Source organism: Pantherophis guttatus, chromosome 6 (assembly GCF_059756535.1).
Source record: "Pantherophis guttatus breed Tessera chromosome 6, ASM5975653v1, whole genome shotgun sequence".
Taxonomy (NCBI): Eukaryota; Metazoa; Chordata; class Lepidosauria; order Squamata; family Colubridae; genus Pantherophis; species Pantherophis guttatus.
Genome location: NC_142068.1, coordinates 43,873,310 through 43,899,343, shown reverse-complemented (window position 1 = coordinate 43,899,343; position 26,034 = coordinate 43,873,310).

Genomic DNA, 26,034 nt, shown 5'->3' with positions numbered 1-26,034 from the left:
ATAAGTGAATGGCAAGTGTCCAGCAACTGGCTAGCTTGGGTGGAGAAGAAATATTTGATTGAAAATATTTTCTGCAAACTTCGGATTTGAACAAAAAAGCTATATTCTAAACATATATGAAATTTGTTAAAAGTAAAGACATTGAGAAAAATTACTCTATGAATGATTATAAAGTACATTGTGAATGGAAAGATTGGTGATGTGACATACCTGAGACAGATAGAAAGAAGGGGGAAGGATAGGAAGAGAATAAAAATGGAACAAATAAGGATATTTTGCAACTGTAACAAACTCCTACTACTAGGTGCGGCCCGAAACTGGCATATCTATAGATATGCAGCCCACTGGAAATCATATTATTTTTATTTCCAGTATGGCTACTCCTTGCTTTTTGTCAGTCAGGTGAACCAGAGTACTTTAACTTAGGTTCACACATTTACAGTGGCAAGAATTTATTCCATAATCCCAGATGCACTTTACTGAAATTTAAGCATTACTATCCCAACATATTTTGTAAAGTTCTAGTGAATAAATCAGGTGATCTCTTTTATTGAAACAGTAACCAACCCCACCTGGACCTCAGTGTTTTAAAACTTTGGTGCAATAAACATGTTTTCTTGGGTACCATTATCATTTATCATATTTCCCACAAAAGTTATACAACTGTAAATACCTAGTTTTATTTCCAAATGTCTTGAAAGTTACTGTGGACAATTCTGGACTTTACAATAAGTATTCTATGTTGACCTCATATTGTCATCCTGATCATAGTTTCTTCTGTGGGACAACTTGTCACTGCTGTTTGGGTTTGAACCACATTGCTAAATCATTGTTGTTCTTTAATCATTATGAAAATATAAGGGTTTTTTTTCTTCTAGTTTAATTTGGTGGTGGTGGGAAACCTCATTTTTAAGAGTTTAGAATTGGGAATATTTTAAAAGAGAAGATGCACTGGCCATTTATTCCTAATGACACTAATGACAGAACTAGTATCTAATTTAAGGTTGCAATCCACATTTCTTTGGAGAAGGCCCCTTTGTTTTAATAGCATACTCCTTACACAAAGAAATAATGGACCAGTTTTTCCATGGAAACAAATTATCATAAATATGTAGTCATGACAGCTTAGAAGCAATTACTGCAGTTCTTACCCTGAGCATTAAGCACTCTTGCCTCTTTCATAACCATTTAGTAACCTGGGAAAGAGATCTGTGAACAGAATGACATGGTGATGCTCAGTTTACTTTTATCTAACAGTTTACTTCCATTATTTCAGAACAGGGACCTGCCATTGCAACAAACCTATTCTTACTTCCAAAGCCTGTTTCCCAAACTATTATGCATTGCTTAAGGCTTTAGTCTGTTTCATGCTGTGCTAATTTACTCAGCAACAGCTCTCATCCACTGATTTAAAAGCAGTTAGGGAAAAAATCTGTCTGATGTTATCACTGTTCAATAATAAACTTTAACAACTGTAAAATGTTCAATGGTAGATTATCCATAGCAAGGCATCTTGGTCTTCATAGATGGATGGTTGCATGTATATTCTTAGAGGCAAGATGCACTTGCTAGAAATAACCCTTTTCTTTTATAAAAGCATCCTTCTACTGTGGTTTTCTAGAATTTACCAAGCTACAGATATTATTGAATTCCTTTGGCTTTACTAGCTGGCAATGATTTATTCAACCTACAGAATTCAGCAAGGTGGCTGGGAAATTTGGGAAGTTGTTATTGTTGAGACACACTGAGAAACAATTAGAAGAGATGATATAAGAGTTGTTGGTGCAATATTATCAGTGTATTGATTATACTGACATTTATACTACCATCCCAGTCTGCAGAGGAGAGGCCATCAATATCCTATCTTGGAGCCTGGAAGATGTAAGGGTCTGGATGGGACAGGATAGGTTGAACTAAATCCAAGTATGACAAAGTTGCTGTTTCTACATCAGGATTATCTCTTGTTATCCTTGGATGGTCAAGCACTTTCTGTGAAGGAACAGGACTATGGTTTGGGAGTCCTTCTGGATCTAATTCATTCCTACTGTATTTAATTTTAAAGAATAGGTTAAATAAGTAGAATATTTGTGACAGTAATATCTGAAACCATAATTAATATTGATAGAATATCCACTTATTTATATTCATTACTAAGTCATCTAACAGAATATTAATATTCTTAATTAAATATTTAATTAAATAATTAAAATTAAGAAGATGGACGATAGATGGTCTATGTGGCTAGATTTAACAATATGTTAAAGCAGTGTTCCCCAACCTTTCCAGGTTAGTGGCCCAGTGCAGGGGGGGGAAGAGAAGATATTTTGTGGGAGACACAGGGGCACATGCGGATGCATAGCTTCATTTGTCTGAGTGGCGGATGTGTGTGCCTGTCACTCATGCAAGGATGGCTGTGAGCGCAAACGCCCACCACTCATGCAGCCTGGTTACAAATGGGCTGTGGCCTGGTAGTGGGCTGAGGCTCAGGGGTTGGGGATCCCTGAGTTAAAGGACTGAGCTTGCTGTATATTATTATTTTATGGGTATAATTTTAGTTCCTTAAAGTGTCAATTAATTACTATGTTTGTATATTTTTATAATATTAGCAATGGTATAGTTTTGGTTGTACTTTATATCTTCTAATTGTTATACTTTATACTCTACAAATTAAATGTTGAAATGTTGAAAAAAATGTGTATGATTTATTTTAAAAGTGTTATTACTTTTGGAGTCAAGTACTTATGAAGATATTTTTTAAAAATAAGAAACTTTGGAACACTAGCCAAGCTGGGAGTAAAAAGATTTGTAATAAAAGCTCTAAAGGTATTCATTTGCAAAATAACTCAAGAACCTTTTGCAGTAAGAAATTTAAAGGACTCCTGCAGAGTTTTAATTCAAGCAGTACATAAAGTGTTGTGCTTAAAGGTCTTATACAAAAATATCTGCTCAAATAAAATGTAAGGTAAAAAAGGAAAGAGAAAACCAACAAAGAAAAAGAGATATAAATAAGTAAACATGGTGTTGTTGATACAATCAAAATTTTATTTTAATATCTTACTCAGGTTTTAAATAGAATAAGGAAAAACAGAATAAGAGTGCCAAAATGAGAAAATAGGAAGAGTAAAGTATTAAAGATAAAATCCACAAGGCATATTGATATAATTATATCTTTCATTGATGTGCCATTATTTTTGGATAACATTATGGAATTAGAATTCTGTTTCTACTTTCACAGTGATAGAAATGAACAATACTGAAGAGGTTGCGCAAAAGAATTAAAAAATATGTTAAAGATATATTACAATCATCCTCTCTAAGACCAAAACATGCAGCTTTATTCATGTTAGTGATGGCAGTAGAAATGGTTGATGCCTATATTAATCAACCGCTCTCAGAAAAGAGAGATTAGTTGCTAGTTTTAAAACATTTCCATATAAAGATGATCATGTTCTGTATTTTCCTGGCTTTTTAGTACTGTATGCTAGAAAATAAGTAACACTCAGAGAATAGAGAAAATTACACTCTGAGATATTATAGACAAAGGATGTCTCTAGTGTAAGGGGAATGGCTAAGCCCTATTTAACAGTACTCATGCATCTTCATGATTAAGTTTGGTTTTAAAGGAATTATAAGATAATTCCTATAGTTTTGGCGGCTATTACCTTGGACTTTCCAGTTCTGTAATGAAAATGAAAGTGAGGGTGATTGCAAATGCAAAGTTAGAAATCGCATTAGGGGGAATAGAACAGAATGAGTTGAAATGGGAAAGTGGCAAGCAAAGTGAATATAGCTTCATTTTGGAAAATATGATACACTTATAAGATTCCTTATGAGATTACAAGAAAAGCAAACATGCCAGATCTTTTAAAACTATATAAAATATTACTGAAAGTGTGAAGCCTTTAAGGATTAGCAATCATTTTACAAACTCATACTTTCAACACTCATCAAATTGGTTTAGAAAAGCACACTCAATATACCATTCCTCAGAGTATTAAAATAATTTCGTGATTTTAAAAAAGGCCATGGGGACTCAATTGAAAGAAAAAGGAAGGCTTGTCAAAAATAGCATTGAAGTAAGTGGTTTAGAGAATATGAATAGTGGCTTGTGCTTGGGAAAAAAAATTGAAATCTCAAGAGCAGAAGAAAAAAGATAGAAATATATGACGTATTTAATGGTAATTTCATTTGTTTGACGTACTATTGTACTATTGGTCTTGAATTCTTCAGAACTCTAGCCACCCAGAGCTACCCTGTGGTAAGATGGGTGGCCAATAAATTTTATAAATAAATAAATTTGCCAGGGAAATTTAAGGTGAAATTGACTGCTATTGTGAATACAGTTTTTTCAACCAGCATATTCCAGTACGCATCTCATCATTTCAGATGGAATCCACATCTATGATTAAGGCATGGCTTTTGGTTAGGTACAAAATCAAATTGCAACAACCTCTGCTGCAGATAGAAAAAAGTTGGTCTATTTAAATTCAAGGGAGAGAAATTTTTATTTAGGCTGGAAAGGAAAGGTAACAAGCTAGAAAACAGTAGACAGCTGAATGACTTTGGGCCAGTCATTCAGTCCAACCAACCTCATAGGGTTGTTATTGTGGGGAAAATAAAAAGTATGTTGGATATGTTTGCTGCCTTAAATTATTTATAAGAACAATAAAAGTAAGTATAAGCAAACAAACAAACAAATTAGAGTTTACCATCTCCCACCAGCTCTGATTAAAATTTGGAACTCCCCAAAAAACTAAAACATCTAGAAAAATGGCACAGATATATCTTCAGATTTTGCTGACTGAGTAGAAACAGTTAAAAATCTAGATAGAACTATTTGCTTTCTTAGTTTCTATGTGATATTAAGTCGAAACTAAACTGCTTTTTATTTTTCCATGCAAATTCATAAATTGTGTGTAATTACAGTTTTTACTGTTCTTTATTAAATGAGCTACAGTTTCCCTGATACAGATTCCCTTTCATCGATAAAGTTTTTTTTAAAAATGTGGTGGTTACACATTATTTTATTTTTTTCTCGTGTGAGATTATCTGTCTCCGAAGGTGGGAAGAGTTAAATCCTCCAGACAAGAAGTGTTTGTATTTTTTAAAATTAAGTTGTTTGAAAGGCATCACAGTTGTGAACGTCTGTCTTTCTCACATGCTGTACCTAGAAGGAAGACACCAGGAATGATGGGCAGAGGCAATGGGAAACAGTTACCCAAAAGCAGGGATGGGATCAGAGAGAAGTCCCAGTAGTCTTTTGCCAGAAGAGATGTGAGAGGTCCAAGCTTTCACACCATAGCATCAGCTATTTGACTACAACAGCTAATTTTGCTGTTTGTGTGTGTGTGTGTGTCCGTCCATTTTAGATAGGTTTGAACATCTTCCTTGGTGTTAATGTTCCTTAATGTTAAAACAAAATTTTGAAGCCCAAATTAGGCTTCTTCTATCCTTTTAAGAGCAGAGCCTGGAATATGGCCTACCCACTCAAGAGCTATTATCACAGCATTTATTTATTTGTTTCTTTTTTAATGAAATGATATATTTCCAAAGCTTTGTTGGCTAGAAAGAATAAAGGCAGGGTCCCCACAGGGAGCTATTGATTCTAAGTACTGGTATTCTCAGGCCAGTAATATGGGTTTTCTCTGAAGTACTTTTCCTCTCTGAATCTACCTATAGTTGAGCAATTTTATGACCGGGATCTTATTTATACATTTGTCCAGCTAGATTTAAATGCAATTACAAGGAATAAATTTATGTCTTTTATTAAATATGAAATTGAATATGATCACTACCTCAAACTTAGTTCACATTTCCTTCTCATAGCATTAATGAATCTAGGAACAGACCAGATGCAAAATGCAGTTTTTGAGAGACTTTTAGGATAATACTGTATAATTTAGCTGCTGTACATGTGGCAGTGACTAGGTGAAACATATTTTGCATTATACATTTCACTGTTCTGTTTTAAACTCAGCTGCTATAAAGTTTCTGTGCCTTCTGTTGGACGGGAGGAAAAAAATCATGAAAAGTATTTGCATTAATGATTGTTACAAAACAGAGCAACATGCTCAGAGCAAATGATTTCCACTATGAGCTACAAAAATACACAAAAATTCCATAGATGAATACTGAAAAAGGCATACAATTATATCTGGATAAATCTAATACCTGGAATTTCAAAATAAATTTTCAGGACAATAAAATCTTCAGTAAATGCTTATGCACTGTGATACTGTTTTGTATAGTTCAGAGGTAGATTTTAGCAGGTTCTGACCAGTTCTGGAGAACCGGTAGTGAAAATTTTGAGTAGTTCGGAGAACCGGTAGTAAAAATTCTGACTGACCCTGCCCCTATCTATTCTCTGCCTCCCAAGTCCAAGCTGATTGGGAGGAAATGGGGATTTTGCAGTAACCTTCCCCTGGATTGGGGTGGGAATGGAGATTTTACAATATCCTTCTCCTGCCACGCCCATCAAGCCACGCCCACCAAGCCATGCCACGCCCATCAAGCCACACCCACAGAACCGGAAATAAAAAATTTTGAAACCCACCACTGGTATAGTTGTATTTTTTTCTGGCTGTTATAATGATTGTCAAACAAAACTTGTTTTCCAATTCAGAAAATATGACGGGGTAGAAGAATAATAACATTTCTGTGAAGAATGCACAGAATGTAAGATTTTTTTTGCTGGTTAGTTTTGAAAGAAGCATACAATATAGAATAAAATGTATTGGTAAAGATAATAGGGAGATCTACTTTCTAGCAACTACAGGCAAGACTAAGAATGGGGAAACTGGGTGCTAGCCTTACTTTAAACACAGAAGACAATAGGATGACTTGGATCAATCATTCTTTCCCAACCTTCAGGAAAAGACAGTCGAAAACTAGTTCTCAAAATGTTAGCAAAAAACATGCAGAGACTTGTGCATATTTATCCAGGTAATCACCAGGAGTCGTGATTAATTCCAAAGAATACAACACACATTGGTAATAGAAGAACATGGACTATGCCCTGCTCTTATTGAAGCAAACAAAGCCAGCCCAGAATAACAGTTGACATTGAACTCTCCCAAAATTGCTTCTCTCATGAAGACCTGATTCTCAGCCTTCTAGAATCAGTGCTGGAACAGAAGAGAACAAACACTGAGCTGTCCCCTAAAAATGGGCACTCCGATGTTTTGATTCTTGGAATTTTCTTACTTCTAATGTTACTTAGATGAAATTCATTCAAGGCTCTTGCCTTCAGACTTTAATTGCTATAGTTAGCTGTCTGCTAGGTGACAATAATGAGGTAAAAAAGACTTTTAACATTTCACTTTCCCTTCTCTGCACCAGCATGTTTCATGGTTATCAGAATTCAACTGTCAGCATCTTTCATATCATATAAAGCAATATACTGACTGACGCTGGGAATAAGAAAGTTTTATTAACTTCTTCTCAAATGATATCATTGCTTTATTGAATCATTGTCCCTGTGCCACACAGATAGCTAATCACCTCCCATTTTTATTTCCTACTATTTTCCCAACTGTCTCATTCCTTTCTAAGAAAGTTTTTCTCCCAGAGTGGTGCTTTTATTTTAATGATTTCTTTTGCTTAGTTATAGGCATGTTCTTTTTAGCGGTCTTCCTACTGGTAGCCAAGTTTCAAGAGTTGGGTATTTAGTTTTTATGGCTAAACTAATAATTAATAAATAATAATTATGATTTATTTTGCTTAATTATCATCACCATAGTTTTAGTAGTCTTCCTATACGTAATTAGGGACCAGTATTCGGTATTTCATTAGATCATAAATTAGATTGGAATACTGCACTTAAGAGTTGATGTGGCCTCATTATACATGTGGTTAAGCTGGGATTTAGAAGAGAGTTCTCATATAACATTTTCATCCTGCTGTTAGTGACAAGTACACAAATAAACCTAGAGAGCACTTGGAAAGAAGTAAATTACAGCTCTTCCAATGTCCTGAATATTCCCTGGAGGCAGCTGAGTTCAGTATACCTTCCAGAATGTCTTCTTCAGGAATAGAGGCCACAATGGATAAACCAAGAGAAGGCAGGCCCCTTTTATATTAATCTAAAAGCTTTATACTCCAGGGTTTTCCCACCTGATATGTTCTCAGGGCAGAATAGAGAGTTGATGGACTGAGACATTATTCTGTCTATAGGCTGCAATGCATGAAACATCTGAAAGAAAATACTTAGTTTAAAGTGATGAGGCCCATTGCCTTCAGTCTATAACTTTAAATCCAATTACTTGGTTATCTCATGAATGAGCCAGATATATAACAAATCTATAGCAGAGACAGAAATTCAACTCAGTTCTGATCCTTATTCTCTTAGGTTCTAATATAATATAAACATATATCTCAAAGTTGCCATAAATCTATTTATTAGAAGGAAGGAAATGAAGGAACAAAACCAACACTACAAATTTGCTTAATGAGAATACTGATATTATTTATACTGTACAACCAGGAGTAATAATAATAATAGCAGTTTAAATCCATTTATAATTATGCTTCAGAAGATGGCCAATGTATTGGCTGGCTCTGGGTGGAACCTGCTTAATTTATCAGTGAGTATGTTAATGTAGTAGAATCTCTCAACTGATCCTAACTCACAATTGACCCAAAAGGTTTATTTTATTTGGTTGTGCTCTAGAAATGCCTAAACCCAAACATCAATTTGTTTTGCATACGTAGTCCCCATTAGTTAAAAAACAATCATTTGTTTTAGAAGGTCTGGCTGAAGTAGATAAGCCTCATTTTCTGCTACTTGTCTAAATGATGGAGAAGGAGCTAATGGTATTATGAAGTCTTGCCAATACTCTCTTAATGCAAGGACTCATTGGATACAAGGTATTCTAGGAGAAAAATACATTAGAACTTTAGATTCCTAGATTGTGGTGTCTGACATTGATGGTGTGATTCTGGGTAGCTAGAACCTGTGAGATTTGACTGGGTTTAGTGGTTGGCCTTTAAGTGAGAACAGCATTACTGTATAGGTTAACTGATTGTTTAATGCAATATTTAATGTATCAGATGTCCACCAAAACTCATAGATGTTTAAATTTATTTTTATTTATTTAAAGAATTTATAAGGTCTCCCAACTAATAACTTAGGACTCTGGATAGTGTATATCAAAAATCTCTTTGCTTTTCAGCCACATACAGAATATGTTTAGACTATGCATAATACTGTGTTTGGATGTAATGTTATCCTTTTGCTTGGTGAGGCTAGTAATCTGCAATCCCAGGGATACATCTAGACCTAAGCCTATTTTCGTAGCCCTCGGAACTCCATCTATCCATGACTGTTGACAATTAATGACATCGTTTTACTTTATGTTATATTCTCTAAAATAGAATATACTTGCTAAAATTCTAAGACAATTCTTCAAATCTTTTTTTCATCCAGACAGACATGTAATCCCACCCACTTTCAACACCATTCTCAAATGTTATTGTATTATTTACCCATGATTGCTTGGGCATATTACCTTTCTCTCCCCCAGAACAGCTGTTAACTTTCACTAAGTATGGTGGCTTCCTCTTCAAAACCAGTGAGCAACCCAGAACTTTATATGCCCCAGAGGCTTTCCAGATTGTGCTGCTAAAATTCAGCTGCACCATTTTGCTTTGGGTAATCAATGCAAACATCAAGTAATTAAAAGCACCTTTAATTCCATTGTTGCATTTCTATGTATTTATAACAGTAAATACACCAAAATTGGATTTTCATAGTTACTCCTTTTGCACTCCTACAGTATTGTCAGTATCAATGATATTTAACTTTATACCAACAAAGGTGCTGGTTGTCACCTTTAAAACTTACATTACACAGAGGCAGGTTACTTGAGACACTGCCTGTTTCCAGTGGTCTCTGGTTTCTGTCTTCAGATTTGTCATGGTGCAAATGTTCTGGGTCACTTAAATGACATAACATCATCCATGAAGTGTGTCTTTTCTATCACAGCACCTGCCCTTTGAAACAGCTGTCCCTTGAAATTCTGATAGCCTCTTGTTGTCTTATGGAAGGTCTTGAAGGTCTCACTTTTCAATTAGGCACTGGGAGCCAGATGTTAGAAGATCAGTGTAAGTTTTGTGATGTGAGACAGTTTCGGGAGGAGCCACATCATTTTTAATTATGTATTGCCTTCTGACTTTTACACTGGTTTATTTTACATACTGATTTTGTTAACCACCCAGTAATTTGGTTAAGAGGAGTGGCCATATATGTTCTGTGAATACATACATTTATAGATACTTACAGAGAAGAATATATGCATATCTCATTTTCAGATTCAGTTTCAACAATCTCACAACTCACCTAAAGTTCCTTCAACATTAACTAGCCATCCTGGTGAAAATACTAGACCAAAATGTTTCTGATCTTCCATCTCCATTGGTCATGTTAATAGGTATTGCCTGAGTGCAATCACACAAAGAGTTTTACTTATGTATCCTTAAGAATAAACATATACTGTATTGTACAGTATTGCAGAATATTGTCTGTGGTTATCTTAAGCAACACAAACTTTGTATAGTATGCAAGAGATCCTCAGATCATCTTGCATCTTGTCTCTCCCCATCCCTCTAACAATCTTAAATAGTACTTCTGAGAGGAAAAGAACATGCATTTAAAAAAAAAACCCAATGTTTTATGGATATGTCTAACAATTTTTTTGCCTATTCAAACGGAAATATTGTGTTAATGAGAAACAGAAGCAAACTTAGCAGGATTTCTCTCTACTTGAATGAAAGGCTCAACAGGCCCATAAAAATGTTACTGAAGTACATCAATTTACAATATTAAAATTTCACTGTTGCCCCAGTGGATTTTGGACCTCTGTGCATTGATTGCATATTTTGCACAAAATCTCTGTTCAAAGAAAATTCTCCAAGCACTGGCTGTGCAAACATCTGCATAGAACTAGTGATCTCATTACAAAAGAAACCATATAATGGACCAAGATGTTATATTTATGACTTCTGCTTCCTATTAAAATAAGTACTTAGTTAGCTAAAAATATTGTATTTGGAACTGTAATAAATTATTTTCCTTGTGCAAAATATACTGTATGGAATCTGGTTATATTTATTTAATAGTAAAGGTAAAAGTAAAGGCTTTTCCCATCCAGTCGTATCCAATTCTAGGGCAGTGCTAATCTCCATTTTTTAGCAGAGGGAGTCAGCATTGTCCAAAGACACTGCCATGGTCATGTGGCCAGCATGACTATATGCCCAGGTGCACAGAACACTGTCACTTTCCCACCAAATTGGTATCTATTTATCTATTTGCATTGGCATATTTTTGAACTTCTAGGTGGGCAGGAGCTGAGCAAGTAAAGGGAGCTTACCCACCGCACAGAGCTCGGGTCTTGAACCTTTCCAGCTGACAAGCTCAGCGTCTTTAACCCCTAAGCCATTACGCCTATATTTAATAGTAGTAGTTGTGAAAGAATAAGAGGAGGAAGATTGGTATAATGAATAGCTCAGATGTGAACACAATAATTTCATATGCTTATCACAATAGTGATAGCAAGATTAGTGAGATAGAAATACTGGAATAAGGAGGATGCACCACAAAGACCTTTGCTCAATGACAAAGAAAACCTTTCACAAAAAAAATGTATCATTGGATATTAGGATTCCTATACATATTTGTAATTATTTAGTGGTCTTCTGGATTTTTTTTTTTCCAGTCTAGGTATGGTAGTATCTCACATTTCTGTTGTTTTCTTTGGCTGTATCTTATATGCCACAAAGCATTGTTTCAGCCTTTCTAATTTCAAAAGGATCATGCTAAAGCTAGTTTCTCTCTTCAATCTCCATGCATACCATAGTACAGCTGTATTAAGCAGTCACCAGTCTCTGTGGATTGAGCATATTAGTCATACAGCAGTTAGCCATAATAGCTAATTTGGCGCGATTAGCAATTCTCAGTGGAAACACTTATCTGAATCAACTCTTCTTGCTGCAACCAGTCTATGACTTTATGCTGAACAAGCAAGTCCATTCCCAAAGAAGTTCAATCTATTTCCCCCCCTTATTTGTTTTTTACAACATTTCTGAGCAACCCCATTCCCAATGGGTTCCAGATGGCAAATAGCAAAACCAAAACAATGCAATCCAAGTGAACCTAATAAAATGAAAATCTTATTTGGCCTGCCATTACTGTTTTCCAATTTTTAACTTGGAATTTATGTGTATTGATGATGATGACCGGATCAATAACAATAGCACTAGGCTTATATATACCATGCCACAGTGCTTTACAGCACTGTTTAAGCGGTTTACAGAGTCAGCATATTGCCCTCAACTTCTAGGTCCTCATTTTAACAACCTCAGAAGGATAGCCTTGAAACAGTCAGGATTGAACTCTTAGCCTGCAATTTCAATAGCATTTAGACTTATATACCACTTTACAGTGCTTTATAGCCCTCTCTAAGCAGTTTACAGAGTCAGTATATGGCCCCCAACAATTTGGGTCCTCATTTTACCAACCTCGGAAGGATGGAAAGCTGAGTCAACTTTGAGCCTGGTGAGATTTGAACTGCCAAATTGCAGGTAGCCGGCAGTCAGCAGAAATAGCCTGCAGTACTGCATTTTAATCACTGTGCCACTGGGGCTTCTCAAATCAAACCATTTCAGGATGAAAATCTCTTTATTGAAGGTTATGAGCCATAATCTACCATGCTGTTCTAGTGTGGATTAAGTAGATAATTGGGGGTTTTTTTGTTTTGTTTTTTGTTTTACTAAGCCTGAAAGAGAATGACTGCTAGCTTCCATGCCAAAGGAAGGACTGTGACCTGGCTCTTTCTAGAGGGTCTAGTCTAGACCTTTAACCACTATAACACATTGGCTGTGTCTCAGTGTATATATATGTATGTATTAATATCTGTAAAGTTTTGCAGCCTTTGATGCATGTAGTCCCTTGAATTATATGGTTCTAGCAACTTCAAGAAATAAGCAAAAGCATAAAAAAACTAACAAGTGTTACAATAGTGGCACAATCTATCAAAAGCAGATAATCTTAATAACCTCCAAATGTTCTATTGAAGATCCATGTTTTCATAGCCATGTAGATATTCATCAGGAAGATGTCAGTCCATATAAGTGGAAACTGTTCTATAGAAATGGGCTCTGGAGAAAGTCCAACTACACAGTCTTTGCAGATTTACTTATTTATTTTAGAGCTCATAGATTTCTATAGTTTGCTGATTCTGAGCAACATAATTGGAATTAAAATCATACATACAATTATCTTTTTTTAAAAAAATCGGCAATTAGAAAACATTCCCCTGAAATTAGAGGTTATATATAAAACAATAATATAGAACCCAATAACATGATTGAGACAGTTCTAACCTTCAGACCAGACTCTTTTGTCTATGCAATAGTCAGTTTTTCACTAGCTTCTTAAAACCAGAAGGGAAGATGCATATGGACATGGATATGGATATAAATGTTGTGTTTACGTATATGAGTGTGTGTATGGAGGGGGGGAGAAGAGAGAGAGGGAGGGAAGGAGAGAGAAAGAGAGAGAGAGAGAGGAAGAGAGAGAAGAAATGAGGGTACTATTCCAGAGGAATGGGATATCAGCTGAAAAATTGTGTTTTCATGGTCCCTGAAGTTGCCAGTCCCTAACTGAGTGAACATGTAGGGAACCCACCCTACTAAATCTTGTGAAGCAGAAAAATGTTATGGGGAGAAAACTATCCTGAAAATAGTCAGGCCCTGAGCTATGAAAAGTATTAAAGATGACAATCAGAAACTTGAATTACACCTCAAAGTTCACTGGTGACCAGTGCAGGTCTTGGAATAAAGCTGTAAACCAAGAGATATTGTCATTATTACCCCAGGCTCTGCATTCCAGACCAGTTGAAGCGTCCAAGGTCTTCAGGGAAAGCCCCTTGTTCAGCACATGGCAACACTCCAGTTGAAAGGTGATTAAGGTGTAAGTAATAGTGGATAATTGTAAATAATTATAAGAAAAAGACATCCTGTTTTTCAAGATGCTACTTAAATATTCTATTAAACATGAAAATTGAAAAAATAAGGGGAATCTTGAATACACTGCTAAATATGAGTTTAATTCCCCCTATGCACTTGTCATAGAATATTCACTGAATGGCACAAATCAAAAATATTGGGAAGATGGGGGAAAGTCCTGTAAATTATTTTGAATCTCAGTTGAAACAACTGATTTAATAAATCAGCATTTTGTTTTGTTTTCATATCTGACTTTGTAAGACAGAATAAAAATTACTAAGGAAGAAATTAATCATTTTTTAAATAATATAGTCCTTCCAAAAACTGCACATGATCAAAGTATTTATCTAGCTGCCTCTTTATTTCTTCAGGAAATAATAGATAATATTAAATCAATACAAACAGAAAAAAGCTCCTGGTCTTGGCAGCTATCTAATTGAGTGGTATAAGATATATATCCTATATTGTTTATCTTTTATGTTTTATGAATAAAGTTTTTTTTAACTCCCTTGACTGAAGCTTATATCACTATAATTTTGAAGGCTAGCAATGATTCTGCTGATTGTGCAAACTATCAGCCAATGTATTTCAAATGATGTTGCAAAAACGCTGACAAAAGCCCTGGTATATAGATGACACATGACATTACCTTAAATTATCCATCTTGGCCCTGTGCAATCTCATTTTATCAAAAGGCAATAAGCCTTAGATAATACTTCATTATTATTTTAGATATTTTAGATATATTTGGAATTGATCCATCCAATAGGTAGAGAAAAAGCTTTTGCTATGGCAAGTTCAAGGTTTTGGAGTCAGTTTTGGCAAAAGATTCTTTTTATTAAATAGATTACAATATTGCATAATAATATCTTGAGCAGGGTTATTAAAAGTGGAATTACTTCTTCATACTCCAAGACATCTTGTGGAATTCAACAGAGATGATTTTTTATGATTTTACAACCATTTCCCTATCTTATCAGACAATCAAAGGATATTTTGGGTGTAAATCTGCTGTAACTGAAGACAAATTTCTATGTGTTAATGAGAGAATTCATGTCGCTCAGGTTGAACTCTGAAGTCCTTGGTGGTCTCTGAGCTTGGTTGTTTTCATCCAGGTATTTCAGTACCTGGCTAAGTAACTTTTTCAGCACTAGATTGAAGATGTTACCTAGTTGGGTAATGAAACATCTGCATGAAAAAAAGAAGCCTGGAGAACACCAAGGACTCAATGCTATATTACATGTTTCTGGATTATGATTTTGATAAGGATAAGACTAGGTATTTAACTTTTCTGATTTTTATTCTGACTTGTATTTCTCCATGAAATCCAAGTGTTTAAAATTTATTACTGGAATGATTAAAAAATGATCTTCTTGGCCTTCTCTTTGTGGTCACCCAGATACATGTGTATCTGGAATCGGAATGTTATGGTGCCTTGGTTGCATATACTGGTTTTAATTTTTTTGAGTTTTATTATTTTGTATGTTGTTGTGAGCTGATAAAGGTTATGATTTATAAGATGGGTACCATGTAAAATAGCTAGTTGAGATAGATAGATAGATAGATAGATAGATAGATAGATAGATAGATAGATAGATAGATCACTTTGATTCTGTAGCAGAAGCTTGATTCCTGTTTTAATTATAATTCTACACGTTCAGCATGAAGGCTGCAAGGTATATTTGATTGATAAGGGGATGAAAGTCCATTTTTGATTCTTAGTCACATGATGAGATAATCACAATTGGAATATCCAATATTAATATGTCTAAATTTTTTAAAGAATGTTTCATGTAATAAACTAATACTAATTCAATAAAATATTTGTTCATTCTTATTGTACACTTCAGATTCTGTTTATAAAAGATTGGTTGTCAGCTTCAACGTGTAAAAAGATTAATGGGATATGTATACATCTGATGCAGACTTGCCCCACAATTTTCCATTTTGATTCAATATCCATAAAATGTTTTTTTTTAAATAGTATAATTTAAACATATGATGTGAAATATCAAAATTTTGGAATGACTAATATATGAAGAATTATAGATAAACCCAGCATAGATCAGAGGGAGAGAGAGACTATTTAGAATAGGAAGAGAGTAATACCATATATTTAGAATCTTGGATTTATGACATAAATTTGCTTTCTGTTATGAATCAGGTCTTTGGTAACTTAATAAAAAGACTGATTAATATTATGTGTCAAGGTTTAACACTATTTAAAAACTGCACTATTCTTTTGTATTCTGTATCTTTCCTTTTTCATCTTCTTGTGGTTTTATTTTTCTTTTTAAAAATACTTTTCTTTTTCTATTTCATGCAATAAATAGAAAACAAAGAAAAATGGTGCACATTTTCTCATTTCAATAAAATATGCCTCAATTGGTATTAAAATGCATTGTTTATTTCCAAATTAATAAGGAAGCAGAATGCAACAAATGAAATTTACTTCATTACAAGGATAACATTCTGTACACTAATAAAATACTAGGAACATTGTGATACACAAATGCAGTGTCATTTAGTTACAACAACGGATACATTCCTAATGAGGAACTTTTCAGATGGCACAGTCTCATTAATCATTATGATTCAGTAATATTTGTATTATCTACTGAATTGTGATTCATAGATATACTGTATACACACATACATGTACACATACACATATATACATATATAAATTATAATGTTTGTTAATGGATTTACGAGCATCTCATTGGCAAAGCTTGAGATATGATTTCTCTTAGCCCAATGAGAGAAAGACTTAGAGGAATCTGAATATTGGCTTTCTTTTAAAGATAAGGTGGCCGAAGCCATCTTGGAGCTTCAGTGTTGCCAAAGGTATTATAGTGACTTTAATTAAAACAAAACATGATTAAGTGATTAAATAAAACAATATTCTAAAATACTTACCAGTTTTACCAATTCTTGAGGCCTGTACTGTAAATTGAATCTGAATCTCGAAACCCTTAAGGATCAATGTTTTGCATGTTCAAAGATTGGATTTCCCTTGGAAGGGGCTGCACTCACTAAAAGGACCATCTATAGAGTTGAGTTTTTCTAAATTATCTTTGTTATTGAAAACTCATGTAATGTGCCCCTGGTGTATATTTGATGGATATTAACTAATCCCGTAGTTATTACCATTTCTGGATAGGTATGACCTAGCCAGAAAAGTTTACACAGTACATGTTGCATTAGGCTGTCTTTGAAGATGACTCAAAGTTGTAGAAGATACAATCTTATAACACAATATATACATACCTTGACAGAATTATTATTATCTGATACATTTTTGATCCAAGATCAAGATTTTTGACCAGATCTTTAAATGACCAGTTAAGTTTGATGCTGGTATTTGAGGTAGTTATTTTCCCTTGTCAAATTATTAAGTTTCCCCTCTATACCCAACTTTGGTAATGTTTCATTATTCATAAGAATCACATTTTGGTTGTGGAGCAAAATTATGACTTATTCCATAACTTTAGATGCCCTTCTAGATGCTTCAATGTATCTCTTTAAAGAAATAGCAAAGATTAGAAACATTTCATTAAATAAATTAAGGATAATCATGTTTAAATTGTCCTACTTGTTAGGAATCAGGTAATTTTGCTTGAAAATATAGACAGAAATCCTCAAGCATTGCTCAAGCAATATTTTTCATCAGTTCCATATTTTATGTCCCCCCCAAACCCTTCAAAGTGGTTTGAAACCAGCTTGACCTTGGAACACGGAGACTACACTGAGAACATAATGAGTGAATCAATGTTCTCTCTCCAGCTGACCAAGACGAGTTTTTAAGAAGTAATGCAGTCAATACCCCATCCAACTTGGAGCAACAAAGCATTGTCTCCTTTTTATGTTTTCAGTACAAGTTGTACACCTTAGATTGTTTGCCAAAAATCTGAGTGTTTGTAAAAGAATCAGGTTGTTCGGCTACCAAGCTGCCATACTTCCTTTATTAAAAATCTCATTTGAAGACAGCATGGTATCATGTCATCAATTTTGCAACCAGTTTCTTTTTAGAATGCTTCTAACTGTGCCTGTAGTAGGAAAAAAGGAATGATACCTGCTAAATAAAATGCATAAATTGTAAGCTATAAGAAGTTATATTTATTGGAGAGGGACTTCCATCGGCCACTGTTTCCACTCAACTGGTGTAACCACAACCTCTCCTTTCCCTGCTACACATCAAAGTGAGTGATAAGAAATGTGAAAATATAAGCAGTCCAGGGCTTTCCTTACCCAATAATACTTTGCCCCCACCTCCCTTAAAGGTGTGGGAGAAAAAAATATCTTGCCAATTTTACCCTAGCTATTCAAACCAAAAATTCTTCTGGGGCACCTATATCTCAGAAGCTAAGCAAAGGATGGAGTCCTTACCAATTAGAGAATGGGCCACCCTGGATTTGCAGAACTGTAGCACTACCAAAAAAAAAAAAAAAAAAAAAAAGCAGGATTCTGAGAAGAGACTGTTTACATCAGGGCTGAACCGGAACCACATGGGTCAACCACCCGATTTTCCAGAAGTCATGAGATCACAGAGTTCTGAAATTGTTTCTGAATTGGTTCAGAGTGGTTGTGCAGCGATTACATTCCTTTCACACCAATAAAAATGTCTTATTCCAAAATGAATGTACACTTCTTGCGTAAAAATATTGGGTTGGATTTGGGAATGATCATCAACATTTCTACGGTAATATTTTAAAATTCCAAAGAGATTTAACTATTTAACCCATAGTCTATTCTTATGAAAAAATATAAGATATGTAAAGGAAAGAACTGTAAAATGTGGCTATTTAATAGCAGTCTTGTTCATGCCTGATGCTGTAGTTAAAAGCCTGTCAGTATTTTTATTACTAATTCACCTTCAGGGGCTTGTAATTCAGCATTAAAAATTCCTTCCGGTTTAAAACTTGTCATACAAGGAAATACATTTTTCAAACTAAACATCAGAGAATTGAATTTGATTTTTAAAAAGTTACTTTAAAAGCACGTGGAAATTACTTAGGCAATCAGACTATGTCTTCTTAGATTTTGTATGTCCTTTAGTTTATATCAGGGGTGTCAAACTGAAGGCCCATGGGCCGGATACGGCCTGCGGAATGCTTAAATCTGGCCAGTGGGGCCAGCCTGGAAATAGCAAAGGACTGGCCCACGATGCCTCCAGCAGCCAAAACGGGATGTGAAGGGGGGCATGTGAGCCTCCCCCCCGTGCCCTCTGTTGGCCGGCAAAGTGCTGCGGGAGGCTGTCCAGGCCAAAAATGGAGCATGAGGGGCATGGGTGGGTTCTAAAATTTTTTACTACCAGTTCTGTGGGTGTGGCTTATTTTATGGGCATGGCTTGGTGGGGGGCAATATGACTGGGTGGGCCAACTTTTTTTTAACTTTTAAAAGCATTGTTCTACAACCTTAAGAGGTTGTAGAAAAAAATGTTTTTAGAAGCCTCTGACGATTCCAGCTGAGCCGCGCGATCATCAGAGCCTTTTTTTTTTGTTACTTTTAAAAGCATTTTTTCGGCCAAAGAGGTTGTAGAAAAAATGCTTTTAAAAGTTAAAAAAGAAAGCCTCTGATGAGGTGGGCAGGGTAAGCGAGCGGCGACTGAGCCAGGGACCGGTTCGGGGGCATCGCCAGCCAATGTTATTACCAGTTCTCCGAACTACTACAAATTTTTATTACCGGTTTTGCGAACTGGTGCTAACCGGGAGCAACCCACCACTGATGAGGGGCCTTGTGTGGCTTCCCCATGCCCCAAGCCCCACGATGCCTCCAGCGGAGTGCTGTAGGAGGCCATCCAGGTTAAAAACTGGGCATGAGGGGCCTCACACACTTACCCGTGCCCCATTTTGGCCAGCAGGGTGCTGCAGAAGGGTGCTGCAGAAGTCCGTCCCGTTTCCCCCCCCCCCGGCCAGCCCGCAGAGGAGAACTACAATGCTGATCCAGCCCTCAAAGAAATCCAGTTTACAAGAAACAAAAAGATTTGTTACTGGAAAATCATAAGCAGTGTTGTTGTTATCAAAGCAATACTATAACGTTTGAAAAGAACCCTGCAAATATTTTAAAAGTAATTTGCAAAGTGGCTTGCATACTGGTTATCATTGGAGCTTGATACTACTCTTTTTCAACTAATTCAGGTTGCTCAATAGACATTGAAAAGAAGAGGATACCTCCATGAAGTCATCTCTCCCTCTTGGCACCTCATTTTAAATCCACTCTTAATCTGTATCAGTTTTCTTTTCTAATTAGTTGTAGGTTCAGCAGTACAGGAGGGGAGATTTCATTGGGATGCCACTATGTAAGAAGGGAAAGTTCAGTCCTTTCCCCTCTGTTGCATCCTTGAAGACACCCTCCCCCTTTGAAAGTTGCTGATAGCTTCAGATACAGGCTTCATGATAGAAACAAGATAAATCCAGTTTTGGTCACCACACTATAAAAAAGATGTTGAGACTCTAGAAAAAGTGCAGAGGAGAGCAACCAGGATGATTAGGGAACTGGAGACTAAAACATATGAAGAACAGTTACATGAACTGGACATGGCTAGTCTAGTGAAAAGAAGGACCAGGAGAGACATGATAGCTGTCTTCCAATATTTGAGGGGCTGCCACAGAGAGGAGGGGGTCAAGCTGTTTTCCAAAGCACCTGAAGGCCAGACAAGGAATAATGGATGGAAACTGACCAAGGAGATATTCAACCTAGAAATGATGAAGAACTTTCTGACAGTGAGAACAATCAACCAATGGAACAACTTGCCTTCAGAAGTTGTGGAAGCTTCATCACTGGAGACTTTCAAGAAAAGATTGGACTGCCATTTGTCAGAAATGGTGTAGGGTCTCCTGCTTGAGTGGGGGGTTGGACTAGATGACCTATAAGATCCCTTCCAACTCTGTTAATCTGTTTAAGCATCCCCTATGCCCGTGATGGCAAACCTTTGGCACGGGTGCCACAGGTGGTACGTGGAGCCATATCGGTGGGCACGCGAGCTCAGCTCCGTCATGCATGCGTGCGCTGGCCAGCTGATTTTCGGGCCTTCTGGGCCCACCAGAAGTCAGGAAACACACTGTTTCCAGCCTACAGAGGGCCTCTGAGAGTGAGGTGGGGTGGGGTGGGTGTTTTTGCCCTACCCAGGCTCCTAGAAAGGCTCTGGAGCCTTGGGAGAGCGAAAAACGGAACTACCGGGCCCACCATGCCATTGTGTGCCAAAAGCGGGGGAAGCACAGAGGGGCGCATAGAATTATGGATGTGGGCATGCGTGCATTTGACCTCACTGTGCTCCCCCCGCTTTTGGCACGTGATGGCAAAAGGTTAGCCATCACTGCCCTATGCCATCCTATACTTAATTTAAACCAGTAATCAAATTAATTCTGATACGATTGCAAAAAGTTCATTTAGGGACTTATCTTATTATTGTTCTTACCTGTTTTGACTTTTGTCCAGGAATGACAAGTGGCATAATTTTGTTATTCATACTTACAAAGCATCCACTGATTATGAGGAATAGTGCAACTTTGAAAGAGTTGTCAATCCTAAACATATTTACTAAGGAGTAAGCCCCTTAAATGTAAATGAGATTTCTTTTAAAGAAAACAGCAGTATTGTAAGCATCTTAACTGAAATTTAAAACCTTACATAAAATAGGAAGATTTGATCTTGCATCGAACCACATCAAGGTCAGTATTATTTACATCAGTTTTCATCCATCTGGTGTTCTACAGATCAGCAGTTTCCAGGACTCCCAGCAGGGTTGTTATCTAGCAGGTTCACAAGAAAAAATGGATAATTTTTTGTCCTAAGAAATCAACCCAGTTGTAGATAGAACACACCGGGGCCATTGCATTACCAGCACTAAGCTGCACAGCCAGTCATCATCCTAACAAGGAAATGGAAGGTTTTCTGCTGTTGGCATTAGGGCAGCTGTTGCGATGGCCAGCAGCGCTTCCTTCTTTCTCCTCTTCTCTTTCCAGCAAGCTTCAATTGGGAGACTCAGCATAGACTTTTCTGTGGCAGGTGGCAGCAGCTGGTCATGCCTTCCTTCCGTCTGTCCACCCAGCCTTTTCTCATACCTCTCAAGTTGCCAACTGCCACCTTCACTGGCACCTCCAGGCAGCTCAGCCGTGTGTCTATAGAAAAGCACAAAAGCTATTATTGCTACTTCTGCTGCTTTTACCTCTTCTGTTCTGAGAACTGCCATGTGTTCCTTCTACTCAGCTTAGCTATTTTGGGGGTAATGAGCTGGAAAAGAACTGGGTGTTGCCTAATTTAGGAAACATCCCTGATTCCCAGTGGCAGTGAATGAAGGTCAAGGGTTAAGGACATAGTTGTTTGGAATGCTAAGAGTTTCAGACTCAGCATATCTGAAAAGTGAACGTTTGGAGAAGTCTGGTCTCTCCTAAATGACAGCATATTTCAGAGTCAGACAGGAGTTTTTCCTAGCTACACGATATACAAAGAAATGCATGTACTATACCTAACTACAATAGAAAATTCTTTTCATTTAAAAAAAAAACTTTCATCTTCCGATGCTTTGAGAAAACAGTTCATTCAAAGCAAGTAAGTCAGACAATATGACCAATTTCTTTAAAAAGAGAGAAAGAAGGAAAAAGAGAGAAAGAGGCAAAGGGAAACGAAAAAGGAAAATCAAAGGAGAAAGTGGAGAAAGATAAAAACCAATTATTGTATGCACATGTCTCCTGTATCTTTTATTGTTATGGTTTAGGAAAGCAACATATTAATATGTCAGCTATGTGTTTCGATAAAAATATGATCAAAATAGCTAGGGGAAGAAATGGAAAAATAATTTATAGGTTCAGATAAAAATCAAAGTGAAGTTTCTATCTTCCTTCATAGTGAAAAGTATAACAGAATAAACCTTGTTATTCAAAACGTAAATTCCTAACTTCAAGATCTAAAGCAGATGATATGGCCTTTTTGGACAACCTTTCCTGAATTGAAAACTGAGGCCCATAAGATGAAACTATATCACTACCCATGCTAATTCTTACACCTAATATGATTCTAGCTGGACTGCTTTCTTGTACCAGAAGAACTAGATGGGGAAATAGTAGATTGATTGTTTTAGTCAAACTTTAGCTTAGACAGGGAGAAGTCTACTTTCCTCCCATTGTCCTTTGATCATATCTTAAAAATAATTATAGCTTAATGAATTGATTTGTTTGAAATAAAAAAAAAGAGAGAGATTCAAAATTTCTGTATGGCTAAGGCAATGTTTCAGGCATCTAGAGAGCCAGATGGTGTCCTTGCTGATGGTTTTCAGGAAAACAGGAAAAAAAACACACCAGTTTTTAATGTGTAATCTTAATTTATAATTTATAAAGTAATTGAGGTCTAGTTGTCTGGAGAGGATTTCTTATTGTATGGTTATTTTGTTTTATGGTATTGATGGGAGTGATTTTACCCTTATGTGAATATTTTGTAATTCATTGGGAGTCTAGGTAAAGTCAGTGATATGTAAATATTGTAAAAAAAAAAAAAACCTGCATAAATAAAAGTACAAAAATGTTGCCTGGCAAATGCCTTTTAACTGAACTTGATCTTGTTAGAGGTTATAATAAAATCAATTTTAAAAATGCAAAGCCTGCTTTCATGGTTTCTTGGTTTCTTTCTTCCCACACATATCTATTGTAAACAATCCTGCAGAATGCATTAAAGTCTGTGACATCATGACAGACTTTCATTTTTAATATTCAAAGCAGCCATGTAAGAGAGCCAAGTGAATTATAACTATATGTGAAGGTGAGAACTGGAGAAAGTATTTGGTTTCAGAAGGACCTCATGTTCCTGGAGATAGACAAAAGATATCCAAAGTCCCCCCCCCCAAAAAAAAGAGGCAAAGGAAAAAGAAGTACCGGTATGTGGAGAGATCACTTTATTCTCTACTGGAGAAGCCCCTTTGACAGACTTTCAGAACTGGGTAATGTTAGATCCGGCGCAGGGAAAAAGAAGACTGGACTAGCTCGATACATTAGCAACTTTTATTCATTACAAAATAACGAGTCAAGACTGCTGGCGCGCTGCCGGAGCTCTCCTTATATTCGCTCCCGGCAGACGCACCGCCCCTTGACAGGGATTCAAATCTCCTGCCCGATGGCTGGCAGCCAATCAGGGCGGATGCCCTTATAAGGACATAACACTCCTCCCCCCTTAGTCCGAAATGTCAATCTCATTCACAAATGTTACGTAGTCGCGCAGGTACGCCGGACGCCTCGGCACCCTAGCTGACCTGTGCAGTCTCACTTCTCCTCCGTCTCCGGCCTGGAAGGACGGGGCTCTTTCGTCTCCTGGTTCCCTCTCCGGAACCGGGCTCGGTTCGGCTGTCGAGTGAGCGGGGCCACCCCCAGCGCCTCCGGCCGGACCGCAGACCTTGGATCGCTGGTCCTGGTGGTCTTCCTCCTGTCCTGTGGATCTCTCGCCTCGCCTCGGCTGCTCGGTTCCGACCCGGGAAGAGCGTCTGAGTCTCGGTAAGTCCATTGCTTGCTCCTCCCTGGTCTCCCGGGTGCTGTGGTTCGGTCTCGGTCCGGCTTGCTGCCGCTCGGGTGGCGGTTCCGCTCGGTTCGGGTGGTGCTGGCTCTCGTTGTTGTTGTGCCGTCCGACCTCGCAGGGGTGGCGTTGGTCCCCTCGGTTGGGCTGGCGTTGGTCTACCTTGTCTGGCTGGCGGTGGTCGACCTGGTCGGGGTGTTGTTGCGGCGCTGCCTCCGCGGGGCGGCGGAGGTCTCCCCTGCCGGGGTGGTGCAGGTCTCCCTGGCCGGGTTGTTGTCGGCTTCCCCTTCCCCCTAGTCCCTGGTCTACCGTTGGTTGGTGCCTGGGGCCATCCTGGTCGGGGTGTCGTTTCTTGGCTGTCTCTTGTGATGGGCGGGGGTCCCCCACGTCGGTGAGTTGTGTGCCACCCTCGCCCGTGGGTCGTGGTTTGCCCGTCTTGGCTGGGTCCTTTTGTATGCCGGGTTCAGTTGCTGTAGGTGCTGCCAGTCCATGATGGAGTAGGCGGATCCGGAGTCTACCTCCATCTTGCATGGTGACCCCTCTGCTAGCAGCGTCACGTGGAACTTGGTGGTTCCCTCGTCGCTTGTGTGAGCAATGGTGGTGGTCTGGTGCACCGTTCTGTTGCGGGGATATTCCTCCTCCCCGCGCCGGGACTGGTTTGAGGACCGTTTGGATGTCCTCTGGTTATCTTTGCGATTTTCCCTGAATCGTGGTCTGGGTGGTTCCGGGGCTGGATCTGTGGCTCTGCAGGCCTCTGCGATGTGGCCCCTCTTCAGGCATCGGCGGCAGGTCGCGTCCCTCCATCTGCAGTTTGCCCTGGGGTGGTCGCCTCTGCAGCTGCCGCATCGCTCTCCCCGGTCGCCATGCTGTGGGTTTTCCCGCCTGGGGGGGCGGGACACCTTGTGGACGGCCATTTCCTCATCAGACTCGGATTGAGTGGTTGCCTCGTCTGATGAGGTCGGGCCCGACTTGTGGATCTTATGGATCCCCCTTGCTTTTACCATCGCGGCGGCTGCTTGCTCAGACGTTTCAGCCGCCGTTGCCTCGTCGAGGACATCTTTGAGCGGAATCTTCTTCCGGCTGAGGAACTTCTTCTGCAGCCCCACATCTCGCATTCCAAACACAATGCGGTCCCGGATGGCATTGTCCACATTGTCGAACTCGCAGTTGGCAGCGATTTGGCGAAGCGCTGCCACGAATTCCTTGATGGATTCACCTTCCCGCTGGTTTCTTTGCTGGAAGGTGAACCTGTTTGCGATGGGGGTGCCTGTAGGTGCATAGTGCTCCTGTAGGACTTCCTGCAGGTCATTCCAGGACATCTCCTCGATGTCCCTGGGTGCCACGAGGTCAATCGCCATCTCCAGAACGTCCGATCCGCAATGAGCCAGGAAGAGGGCTCTTTTTCTCTCCTCATCGAGGTTCTGGTATCCATTTCCTCGCAGGAACTGCCGGAATCGGACCATGTATGACCCCCACTTCTCCCGGGATGGGTCGAACGGGTTCAGCGCGGTCATTGGGGCTTGCGGGGTGGCC